General features: G+C 54.3%; 1 long non-coding RNA gene across 1 annotated transcript; it reads left to right on the forward strand.

Moving 5' to 3' along the window:
• The first annotated feature begins 1,196 nt into the window (after positions 1-1,196).
• On the forward strand, positions 1,197-8,416 carry LOC108539785 (uncharacterized). Its single transcript, XR_001888480.1, has 3 exons — positions 1,197-1,326; positions 4,974-5,024; positions 6,418-8,416. It is a non-coding gene; the product is annotated as an uncharacterized LOC108539785 (long non-coding RNA).
• The last annotated feature ends 4,688 nt before the right edge of the window (positions 8,417-13,104 follow it).

Raw genomic sequence — 13,104 nt, forward strand, 5'->3', positions numbered from 1 at the left:
GGCATTCCACACGGCCGCGAACCCCAAGAGGCAGACAACCCAGGGCTACAAGTGGGCCTTTGACATGAAACTGCCTGTAGGAGAATTTCCACATGCACGTAGCCATGTCCTATAACGTGAAGCTAGGGCGCCGTGGCCTGTCCTCCTCACAGCACTGTCCCTGGGCTCCAAGAGCCAGCATCCTGGGAGCCCTATAGCACCGTGCTACTGCCTGTGGCTTGGACACGGACGTCACATAACATCATTTCCGCTGCAGGCACATGCCTGCCCAGATTAAAGGGGGATCACGAGCCCCTCCCTGGTGGGAGGCACATCAAAGTCACAGCATAAGAGCATGTGGGATGGGAGATACAGACCACAAGGAAACATTATTTATATTCGCTGCATTGCCAAACATTCAGAACGTTGGTGGGACTATAGATCATCTGTGGCACTAACACGCTGCTGGGGGATGGGAATCGATACCTGTGCTTTGAAACAAAAACTGACATGGTCCTGGAAGTTCCTGAAAGTTCGCCTTTCACAGACTTTATGATGCAGCAATTCCACTTCCTTAAACCAAAAACACCTGATCTGTGCACCGAAAGAAACACACAGGAATGTCCACAGAAGCATCACTCACAATGGCAAGCGAGCTGCATGGCCCTGCTGGGAGAACAAATAAACTATGCATATTCACACAGTGCAACACCATGCAGCCGGGTGCAGAAACTGCAGCTCTGCCCAGAAACACACACGAATCTAAGACAACTTGTGTGTAACTAAAAAGAACAGATTTGGGAAGTCTATATGGAGACTGACACCACTTTCCAAGAGTTCAGAAACAAGCAATTTTGTGTAATAAAATAAAATTATTTTAAAGAGAAAACAAAATTCCGGATCACGGTAACATCTGGTCGAGGAGGATCCAGAAGAGGAAGCACCCGCGGCAGCACGGGTCATCTCGCTTAGCCTGGGCGTGGGTTCACGGCTGTTCATTAGAAAGCTACGCTCCGCAGCTCACGTTACATATGTGTCATATGCTAGTTCTCACATGTCACAACATTTTAATGAATAAACTGGAAAGTGTAGCCAAGTATTGCAAGCAGAGGAGCCAGCACGCATGATCCCGGGCCAGGTAGCGTGCAGTGCTTACAAAGGATGGCAGGAAGGCCAAGACGCTGTCATGGAGATGAGGCCCAGCAGGGCAGGAAGGCATGACCAGCAGGCCTGGCCACAGGCAGCACCAAATCCCATTCCAGGTGCCAGGAAAGGCACACACAGGCCTGGCGCAGGTGGGCTGTCCTCTGGCCACTGCCTGGGTGGACTGGTCTTGGAGACTGGATGGTAAGGATTGGGGAGAGTCAGGGTCCACTTTGGAGGCAGAATTGGGAGGGTTTGAATCAGATGAGTAAGGAGGAACCAGGAAGGAGTCTGAGGTTCCTTCCGTTTGTATCCCCCACAGATCTGCTGACATCGGCCCCAGGAGCAGGGCAGCCCATGGCCAGGAAAGCAGGCAAAGCTCTGAGCAGACCAGGTAGCCCCTCTGTAAGGCTGAAGGAGGAGCTGCTGGGGGTGGCCTGCACCCCCTGTCATCTCGGGCCCCACCTTGCCCCTCCGGTGATCAAGGACTCACAGACTTCTTGCTCAGATTCTGGAAGATGGGCAGCTTTTTGTTTGGTGAGGTTACCTGCCCGCGGCCACAGCTTCCTCTGTCGAACTGAGATCCAGACCCCACCCAGCCTGGGGCCTGTTGTCCTGGGGTTGCCGTGACGCTGGTCTTCTGCGGTCTCTTCTCCCCAGGACATAAGGCTCAGGCCTCCTGCTGGTCAAGCTCAAGACCCTGGGCCCAGGGTCTGTCTGTCCCTGGCCCAAGCTGGCAGGTGTAGCCTGGCTCGAAAATGGTTCAGGAGAAGCTGATCCGCTATGCAGCCTCGTTTGCCAGAACCAGGGTCCAAGTCCATGGGCAGCCCGCAGGGATGTGGGGCCATGCGCAGGCTCCGTCTTCCTCACACAGGGGCCATGTGGCCAGGCCAGGCCCAGCACACCATGTGAGTGCCCGGGATGCTGAGTGAGGCAAATTAGGTTTGAACCCTGGATCTGTATTTCTGCCTCTCTGACCTCTCAGACGCACAGGGACTTGCAGAGCAGTTCCTTAAGGTGCTCCAGGTCAGTGCTGTCTGTGACTGGGAGCTGATGGCCCACAGGGAGGTGTGGAGACCTGAGGCCAGGGTTAAAAGTGCTACAGCCACTTGGCTTTGCTGTGACCCCCGCGCACAGGAGCGCCAGACTCCTCTCTGCCAACAGGCCACAGAGCACCTTAGGTGCTGCTAAGCCTCCAGAGTGGGGCAAGTCTTGTGCAGGAGGCTCCCAGGCAGGTCCTGGGGAATGAAGTTTAAACAGGCCGCATCCACACTCCTGGGAGCCTGCGTAGGCCCTACCCCTGGGGCCCAAGGGAGTCGTGGGCTGTTCTCTGTCTTGGCTCCCCTCGTCTGGCACTTGCCACAGGAAAAGATGTACCTAACTCCTGTGATCCCTACATCCTCATAAACAAACCCACAGGAACCTGTGGCTCTGTGAGCGGGGAGCAGCCCCCATTGTCAGCAGAGGCTGCTGCGGCATTCTCAAACCAGCCTCCCAAGCCGCCCGCGTCATTCAGTGGCGCTGCCCACCCTGAGCACAGGTGGACACCCAGCAGAGTGACATTTCCAGCAGCGCTTTGAGGGAATCACAGTGCCTCCCCACGCCTGCTGCCTCACGGGGTCTGCACTCAGCATTCAGAAGTGGGCATTTCTGGGCTCTGCCGAAAAGTGTGCCAGGTGACCTCGGAACTCACCTGTCGCTCTCTAGAGGCAGCTCCGAAGTCTGCTTTGTCCTTTTAAAACCTTTCATACCACCTCCCTTGTGGGCCTCTGAGAGACACATCTGATTTTTCAGTGGTGCTTCCTTTGGAGCCCGATGGCCTGCTTCCATCTGCACGCCATCTCACAGGTGCTGCTGCCTCTGAGGCATCCGGCTGCACCCTCACACTGCAGCACTCGTGGACGTGGTGGTCTGGGGAGAGCAGGGCCGTGGCCGTCTTCTGCTGTGAGGCTAGCACAAGGATTTCTTTGGTGGGCACAGGGACAAGCTGTGCTGGGCAGTGGCGAGGAGGCAGCTGGCCCCTCCCCAGGCACAAGCTGCACAGGGAGGCCACCCCCAGACTCTGTCACGGCAAATACTGTGCCTTGGAAATGGATATCCTAGCTAATCACAGATTTCGGTCAACCTCTAGGAAAGCATTTGGTGATTCATTCACGACTTCCAGTCCCTGCTCTAACACGCGCCCCGGTCGGAGCTAGTGACAGGGCACAACACTGCCAGGAAGAGAAGCTGCCGGCCGGGCTCCAGTCACTGTGCAGCATCTTCCTGAAGGGCCTGCTCAGCCTGGCCTTGCTTGGAGTCTGGGCCCTTGACAATCTCCATGTAGACCCAGACTCCTGAGCTCTATGGACTCGTGAATCAGAGCCTTGGTGGCAGTCCCAGGCTGTGGGGGTGCCGGCCAGCCCAGCTCCTCCCTTCCCTACCCAGGACATGTCCTGGCTCAGCCCCTAGCCTTCCCTGTGCTTGGCTGTCCCTCTGGTGACCAGACAATGTCCACGCCATCCTCAGAGGTCACCAAGTGGTGACAAGCACAGGTGAGTCAATTGCCAACATGGTCCAAATTTGTTTCCAACATTTAAAAAACAGATTTCACATTCAAATATGATTTTATGACTTTAAGAGGGAGTCAGATGTTCCCTGAGCTCCTGCCCAGGCAGGGAGGGCCGCAAGCTCCTCCCAGCAAGGTGGTCCCTCCATGACCCTGCCCTGCACGGGGCCACAGCAGCCACCTGTGGTCCGCCCAGAAACAGACGATCCTTCCAGAGCTCCTGGACCCTTAGGTCTGACCTCTGCCACTGGCACTGGCCATTCACACTCATGGGCACATACACTAGGCCTGGGCACCATCCAGTCGTGCTCAGCGGGGTGGCCCGTGTCTGGAATCCTGGTGAAGTAGAAATGCCCTCTGTCCCAAGAAGCCCTTCTCGCCTCCTCCACCCACTCTCCCGACACGGGCAGCACCTCGGCAACTGGCTGGAACCAGACGGTCTTTGTGAATAAGCTGCCGGGGGCTACTGTGGGAAAGTTCTGAGCCTGGCATGCACCACAAGTAGCATGCTGGATTTTTTAGGTTCTAAGGTTGTACTGTTGTGAGGCCGGGGAAGCGCCCCTCAGCTTGGCAATGCCTTCTTTACAGAGATGCCTGAGGGGACAACAGGCTTTCTCTCAGCTTTCCATCTGATGGCATTAAGTAACTGGCAAGCAAAGTCCAAAACTGTGTGAACATAAAAATGCTACATATTGACGAATGAAAGCCCTACTGCCCTACAGTTACCTATGTAACATAGTTATTTAATAACTGCGAGGTGGGGGTAGCTCCTGCCTGCCCATGGCCTGAGGCCTTGTCTCCACCTGCTGGATGGGGGTGCCCACTCCGTCCCTTGCATGTGCCCACAGCTGCCCACAGAGAGTCTTGCTGGTTGCTGATATGATTTGGCTGTGTCTCCACCCAAATCTCATCTTGAATTGTATTCCCCACAATCCCCACGTGTTGAGGGACCTGGCAGGAGGTGATTGGATCATGGGGGCAGTTCCATCATACGTTCTCAAGACAGCAAGTTCTCACGAGATCTGACGGTTTTGTCCGGCAAGTTCCTCCTTCACCCATACTTCTCTCTCCTGCCGCCTTGTGAAGAAGGTGCTTGCTTCCCCTTCGGCTTCTGTCATGATTCTAAGTTTCCTGTAAGTTTCCTGAGGCCTCCCCAGCCATGTGGAACTGTGAGTCAATTAAACCTCTTTCCTTTATAAATTACTCAGTCTTGGGTATGTCTTTATAGCAGTGTGAAAACGAACTAATACAGCTGCATTTGTTAAGCTCCATCTGCCAAATTTGTTTCTTCTCTTGCTCCTAGGAGTGCTCAACTTCAGGAGGAAGCCACGACTCACTCACTGTACAACACGAGGTTGGCATGGGGCCATGGGGGTGGGACTCACTGTCAACATGATGCAGGTGTGGGGTCCCAGGGGTGGCTGCACAGCAGAGAGCGGTCAATTTCCCAAAGCTGAAGTTCTGACTGTCAGAGGCATTTGGCAGAGTGACTCCATCTTGCGTAAGGGCTGGGTAAAATAAAGCTGAGACCTGCTGGGCTGCATTCCCAGATGGTTAAGCATTCTAAGTCTCGGGATGAGATAGGAGGTCAGCACAAGACACAGGGTCATAAAGACCCTGCTGATAAAACAGGTTGCAGTAAAACAGTTGGCCAAACCCCACCAAAACCAAGATGGAGATGAGCACGACCTCCGGTCAGCCTCACTGCTACACTCCCACCAGCACCATGACAGTTTACAAATGCCAAGGCAACATCAGGAAGTTACCCTATATGGTGTAAAATCCTCTCAGTTCCAGGAATTGCACATGCCTTTCCCAGAAAACTCATGAATAATCCACCCCTTGTTTAGTATACAATTAAGAACTAACAATAAAAACGGGCAACCAGCAGCCCTCAGGGCTGCTCTGATTATGGAGTAGCCATTCTTTCCCCCTTTACCTTCTTAATCTACTTGCTTTGGCCATGTGCGGTGGCTCACGCCTGGAATTCCAGCACTTTGGGAGGCCAAGGTGGTAGGATCACATGAGGTCAGGAATTTGAAACCAACCTGACCAAAATTATGAAACTCCGTCTCTACTAAAAATACAAAAATTAGCCAGACATCCTGGCGCACACCTGTAATCCCAGCTACTCAGGAGGCTGAGGCAGGAGAATCGCTTGAACCTGGGAAGTGGAGGTCACAGTGAGCCACATGTGCACCACCGCACTCCAGCCTGACTGGGTGACGGAGTGAAACTCTGTCTAAAATAAACAAACAAACAAACTTGCTTTCACTTTACTCTATGGACTTGCCCTGAATTCTTTCTTGTGTGAGATTCAAGACTCCTCTCTTGGAATCTGGATCGGGACCCCCTTCCCGTAACATGACCAGTGCAATGCTTTCCAGTGTGTGGAATACAGCACAATTCAGGTTGAAAAGCTATGAACTTCTTTAGAAAATCCTACTACAGCCTCTGCACTGCTGAGAGCCAGACTTTCAACAACAGACCTCACCATCTATATGCACATCAAATTCTCATGTTTTCTTACATTAATTCCCTAAGCTGTTAATCAGTTTTATTTTTTTTTTTTTTTTTTTTTGAGACAGCATCTAACTCTGTTGCCCTGGCTGGACAGCAGTGGCGTGATCTTGGCTCACTCCAACCTCCACCTCCCAGACTCAAGCGATCCTCCCACCTCAGCCTCCCGGCTAGTTGGGATTACAGGCGTGTGCCACACACCCGGCTAATTTTTATATTTTTTGTAGAGACAGCCGGCACTGCCCTGAGTAATGTGTGGAGGATCTGCCTGGAGCTAGCCAGCCTCATGGCCTGGACATGGCCTCAGTGAGCCTGTGATCAGGGCCCTCGGAGCAGAGCCAGCTGCAGGGAGGCAAGTCAGGAGGCCTTTCCTTTTAAGCCCAGGAGAGAAGAACAAATCAGCCAGGAGGGCAGGACAGACTACAGAGACACTCGTTGAGAAAACTGACTTCTGCTCCAGAGTGGGGGGGCGGAGGGGCCGCTCCACCTGGGCAGTGTGGGGACTGCTGTCCGCCGGAGAAGCTGCCAAGGGCCCGGGAGAGAAGGGCAGAGGGCACAGCACTCCTTCTTTATAGACAGCAGGGACAAAGGTGGACAGTGACTACGTCACTCTCGATTCTCTGCCTTTCTGGGAAGGCCTCATCATTAAACATTTTCAGCATCATAATGCTGGCTTATAAATGTTAGTATACCCAATTCCCAAACCATTGATTAATTACTTTATTAAAGCTATGATTTACGTAAGGATGAGCATTTAATTAGAGACGGGCTTCTGCCATTTCACAACCCAGGCAGGGGGAAGGGGTGCGGAGGGGCGGCCGCTGTCCCGGGGTGGCCCTTGGTGTCCTGGTCCAGGCTTTCTCCCCTCCCTTCAGAGGCCTCCTGAGCCCGCTGCTGTGCTGTCTGCGCTAGAAGCCCTGCCCTAGGCTGTGCTGAGCATGCGCACACACACTCCCAGCAGGTCAGCGGCCTCACTCTCTACCCTACTCTCCCAGCCAGCCTGCTGTCCGTAGTCTAGCAGGTCTCCTCTTCCCGTTTAGTGACAGAACTGCTCGGCGCATTACAGAGGTCTCCGAAAGGCTGTGTGTTCATGAACCTCCCATGGAGAGGCTCAGAGGAGCAGCCTAAGAGATGCCTGCACTGTGCAAAAAAAGGGGGGCGCCCTGCAGAGCCAGTGCCGTTGGTGGGGGCAGGAGTGGTCTCCACAGTGCACATTTGCACAGATGTTAGGACGAGGCTCTGGGGCACAGAGGGACCATCTGCCCTGCCTGGAGACTGGTCGAGGGTTGCAGGGCCCATGTTCACTGCATGCCCCCAAAAGAGTCAGGGGAAGGCAGTGCCTCCATCCCCGTGGGGCCGCAGCCTCCTACTTGCCTAGGGAAACCTGCCTCTCGGAGGCCCAGGGAGGCCGCTCCCCTGCTGAGTAGGCAGGCCCCAAACTAAGGTGGAGACTGCAGCAGGGCAGCAGAAGCTGGTCTCAGGCTGGTGGGTGAAAGCTGAGGTTACTGGCAGTTGCCATGGCATAAGATTGCCAGGATGAGGGCCCACTTGAAGAACATGCCTGCACTGCCCTAGAGCTCCATCTTCCTAGCAGCAAAATGTCAGGGGAACCAGGCCTCCCCGCTTCAAGTGGGACAAGTGTATGAGCCTGGGGGGCAGGTGGGGAGGGCCCTGCAGGGTGCCTGGGCAGCCTGCGGAGCGGGGGCTCCCTTCGCACCGGGTGTAGCCAGCCGCACTGCATTAACAGCCACTTCTCCTTCAGAACTTTGCTCTTCAGGTGGGGTCTGGGGTGAGGAAGCCCAGTAACCCAGGATTTGTACAAGGAAAGCAGCTTCCTGTGGCTTGGCTTCTTACAAGTGTCTTAAAAGAACCGTCCTGGTACCTCTAGGCCACCAAAAGTTCAGAAAACACTGCAAGAGACACTGGGACACTCTAAAGCCAGGCCCAGAGAAGGAATGCCGAGGAGAGGCCCAGCGGGAAGGGGTTTTGCCCAGCACCCTCTGCTGGTCCCGGGCTCCCTGTGCAGGGAGCTATGCCAGCATGCTGAGGGTGTTCGATGAGGGCAGAGGCTCACAACTGCAGAAGCCATGGACTCCTGAAGAAATGGACCACGCACCTTCTCTCCAGCAAAGTGTCCTCTCTCCAAAGAGCTTTGAATCTCAGAGAATCCGAAGCCCCCACCACACGGGGCCCATCCAGAGCCCTGGCCCAGAGCAGCAGAGGAGAAATCTCTTTAGAGGACGTAGGGAATGCATTGCCAGTCTGCTCCTTCCTTCCACGATTAAGTTTAGGAATTCTAGGATGTGGGTTCTCAAGCCAATCTTTCTGACATGACTTGCCTGATGCCCTGAGTCTCTTAGTTAGACAATGGAACGAATGTAGAAAAAGAAGGAAATGAGATCCAAACACACAGCAAAACTCGGAGGGTTCTAAAAGCACATGTGCTCTGGAAACGAACTTGCATCTGAGTGCAGTGGTGTGATCCTTAGACTTGTCCTGAGTGTCTGAGAGAAACGATACGGGAGACAGGATTCCCAGGAGGCAGAGTGAGGGGCTCAGCATATCCCTTCCCCAAGACAATGACAAATGGGACGAAACCATAAAAAATAGCCATTTTAGGATGCTGGAAATCAACTAAAGGCACGTTATAAATTGAGAAGCATTTATTTAAAAGAAACAAACAGGCCAGGCATGGTGGCTCATGCCTGTAATCCCAGCACTTTGGGAGGCCAAGGTGGGTGAATCAACTGAGGTCGGGAGTTTAAGACCAGCCTGGACAACATGGTGAAACCCCGTCTCTACTAAAAATAAAAATAATTAGCCGGGTGTGGTGGTGGGTGCCTGTAATTCCAGCTACTCAGGAGGCTGAGGCAGGAGAATTGCTGGAACCCGGAAGATGGAGGTTGCAGTGAGCCGAGATCGTGCCATTGCACTCCAAACTGGGCTACAGAATGGGACTCCGTCTCAAAATAAATAAATAAAATTTAAAAAATAAAAAAAACAACCAACCTATTTTGCTGGGGGTCCTTTACCACGCTCTCTGAGGAACATCCCCGACCCCAGGCCCATAGACCCCAAATTGCCACGGCTGCCCTGCAGGCACCTATTGGTCACCCCTTTGGGAGAGTCAGTGAATCACAGAGCCAAAGACTGCAGCCCATGCCAAGCCCACGCACTGTGTGAGGACCAGGAAAAACTTTCGAAAGAATGGACATGCATGGTTCCGCAGGACGTGAAAGGGAATCTGCACAGCGGAAAGTACACGCCTGGGCTTGGGGCTCAAGGGGGTTAAGTGGCTGCACTTTCCACTCATGAAGAGACCAGACGCCACCTCAACCGAATCCCCAGCAGGACACCTCAGCCAAATCCCCAGGACGCCTCAACCAGCTCTCCTGGAGCTGCAGAGTGTGGAAGGTCCTCTGAAGGAATCAAGGTCGATGTTTTCCGAAACTCTGAAACTCCTCTGTGTTCCTGGCACAGCAGAGCAGCCACACCAGCGGGCGCCGGGGAGGACGACATGCAGAGAATAGAGATGACTGACCTGAGAGGTCATGGGGACTGGAGAGGTCATTTCGCAAAAGGTGCTGGTACAATCAGTTTTAGACCAGAAAGTAAAAAAGTCACAGTCAAATTCTAATCTCACCCACTACATCAGTGTAAGTCCTTTTTAAGGACTTAAAGTAAAGGACTTAAAGTTGTAAGGACTTTAAAGTAAAATTTTAAAAGTAAGAGTTGAATACAACTACAATCTTATCTTACCCCTTAGGTTGCACAGACCGACGTCCTATAAGAGGACAGCATGGAGGAGGAAGACCTTGCCACCAGCTAGGGCCCAGTTCAGCCTCATGAGTCACAGGGGCAGAGTGTGCCGGATACCATGGGGTGACAGTGGTACTTCACCTCTGGGGGCTTCCTCCCCAAACTCATAGCCCCTTCCTGTACCCACGAGAAAAGCATCAGACAGATCCCAGCTGAGGGATATCCTGAAAAATGCCTGATTAGTCCTGCCTAGGACAGTCAAGGTCACCAAAACCAAGAAGAGTCAGAAACTCACAGTCAAGATGGGTGTGTCCCGTGCCAGGTCTGCCCCTCACGCTCCTAACCCTGCCCCTCACGCTCCTAACCCTGTCCGCTGCTGGGTCCGCCCCTCACTCTCCTAACCCTGTCCCATGCCATGTCCACCCCTCACTCTCCTGGCTGTGTCTTGGGTCTGTTATCTGCTTAACTGACTACAATTTTTAAAGAATCGTTTTCTTAAAATAATTTTTACAGTCACTTGGAAAGAGAACAGTTCTTGCTATGGTTGATTTATAGCTTCTTGGGGGATGTGTCCAGTATTAACCATGAAACATTTAAAAGAACACAAAACACTGGAGAAGGCCCCAGAAAAGGCAAAAGAGGGGCTAAAGAAATGGACAGTGCGGCCAGAAGAAAGGCTCAGGCTGCAGTGGGGACTAAGGACCCCGATGGCTTCCAGGATGACGGTGCCTGTGCCTGCGGGAGTCCTGCCAGCTTCTCCTGACCTTCAAAAGGGTCAAATGAGCAAATGGCCTCACACTGAAAACGGAGAGATGCCGGAGGCTATGGGTGACAGTCGTACATCGAGGGACATCATGAAACCACTTCCCAGGGCAAGCAGGGAACAAGCTCAGTTCCAGATGTTCTCCAGAGGATCAGCACGTGGAATATCATTTCTCAAGGCTCATGATTTTGAGGTTTGATAAATATCTAAGTTGTCAGGAAAGATAAGGTAGGAAAATGATGAGAGCAGGTCTCGGAAACACCGAGTGACAATGCACCCTGAGGAGGAGCCCCCGGGGCAGTGCCTCCCGACACTGCCAGCGCTCGCACGACGGAGGCACAAAGGGCCAGGGCTGGGCTCTGCTGCCTCCCATGACCTGCAGCTCCAGTACAGTAGAGGGAACAGAACCCCAACCCCAGCCTGCATGACAGCCCCAGAGCACCAGGCAGAAGTGACAAGAGCAGGGAAGGGAACAGAGACAGGCTGCAACATGTCATGAGCAGTCAGCATCACACGGGAGGACAGGAGGTTCTCGTGGAGAAGTCAGAGCAAGAACCAGGGAGACAGGTGAGGAAGAGTGTTCTAGAAATGAGTTGGGGGAGGGGGCGGGGCCCACAGCAGGGTGCCAGGGGGAAGTGTTCTAGAAATGAGTTGGGGGAGGGTGTGGGGCCCACAGCGTGGTGCAGTGGGGTACTGGACCTCAGCTGAGGACCTGCTGGGCTGGACATCAGGCTGGAGCTCAGTGTGTGCTGGGCCACAGTGCGACCCAGGAGTCACTGGCGGTCCTGAGGGTCTTGGAGCCCCTGCAGAGTCCAGGATTAGCGAAAGGCTGCACAGGAGAGAGGGTGCCACCCAGCCTGCCAGGCAAAGAGGGGGAACCGGGAAGGGGGAGGTCAGGAGTAGAAAGATGCTGTTCTCAAGAAAGGATTCTGCCTCTAAAAAGAAAAAAGTTGCCAAGTTAGCCCAGGTCACAACACCAGGCTCGCTGGCTCTGCAAGACGAGGGTGCTTTGCAGGAGCCACATGGATGGACAAGGACGAGGGGCCGGGTCTCCTCTCAGAACGCACTCCTCAGACACAGGTGTGCTATCACTCCTGTGGCCTTCAGAGTCTGAGGCCCTGTCCTCTCGGGGCTGCATCCCACAGGGTCCTAAGGGTCTCTGCCAAAGGCGGGGCACACAGTCCAGATCGCCGGGCCAACAGAGCTGCCTGTTGGCTGCAAGGATGAAAAAGCGCCTCCCACTGGGACATTTCTAAACCAGGAGAAAAGGACGCAGGTCAGATAAGTCAGCTCTGCCACAAGGTGGCAGTAGAGGTCCACGGTCATCCTCCAGCTCCCAGGAACTCCTTCCCCTGGCTTCTCCGAGACCAAGGTGCCTCTGGGGCTTGGCTCTAACCCAGGGGTCTGCAGGCCCCACTGGCTGCCCATTTCCACAATCCATATTTCCCCAGAGCACAGTCTCACCCTCGCCTTGACTCGTGGTCTGCAGTTGCCTTCCAGCACCAGGGCAAGGCCACACACGCTGCAGACTGCGTGGCCCGCAGAACCCAAGCCACCTGTCCCATCCTGACCTGGGTCATCACAGGCCCTCAAAGGGATTGCCAGCAGCCCAGCCAAAGTGCCAACACTGCGTGACATCTTCTTGGGCCTGGCACTCCTATCCGTGGGTGACAAGAGTTCCCAGACAGCAAAGCGACGAGGTAAAATGGAGCCCATGGGGCCAGGTAGGTGTGATGACCTCACAGGCAGTAAAGGTGCGCTGGCCCGTGGTGCCCACTGCCGTAGCAGCCAGATTGGGTGTCCCTAGGACGGATACACTTGACATGGACACACCAAAAACTCCCGAGAGCCGGGAGAAGGCCAACACCACTCCCTTCAGAGAAGAAGACGACGTCTGAGTTGGTCCATGGGTCAGACCCAGTGGCTGAAAGGGAGGCCCTGACTCCAGGGAAGACCCACAACAGTCCTGCGGAGTACAGCAAACATTCACCCCCCTTCTCCAGAGGGCCTGACCGCGTGATGGGCAGAGTGAGTGGCCAGGCCCCGGGCCTTCAGACAATGGCTGGGTCTGGGGCCTGAGCTCCTGCCCACTCCAGGGGACACAGACACCATCATGGACCCACAATTAAAATGACAGACAAAGCCTGGCCCGAGCCCATCTGGCAGAGGCCCTGTGCCCCCACCCTGTGCCCCCACCCATCTCTAGACGTTTTGGCACAGCCCTGGACAGAGGCACCCAGCAGCTGCCAGACAAGCCCTCTGGCCCCAGCCGTGAGCAGGATATTAAGGCAGAAAAGGCCAAGTACGGTCCCTGGGAGTCTTCCCCACCTCAGCCAAGACAGCATCTGGGGAAGACTGTAGAGTCTGGGCTACCACCAAGGACTTCAGGGCT

This window comes from Rhinopithecus bieti, unplaced genomic scaffold, assembly GCF_001698545.2.
Source record: "Rhinopithecus bieti isolate Rb0 unplaced genomic scaffold, ASM169854v2 scaffold_18153, whole genome shotgun sequence".
Classification (NCBI taxonomy): Eukaryota; Metazoa; Chordata; class Mammalia; order Primates; family Cercopithecidae; genus Rhinopithecus; species Rhinopithecus bieti.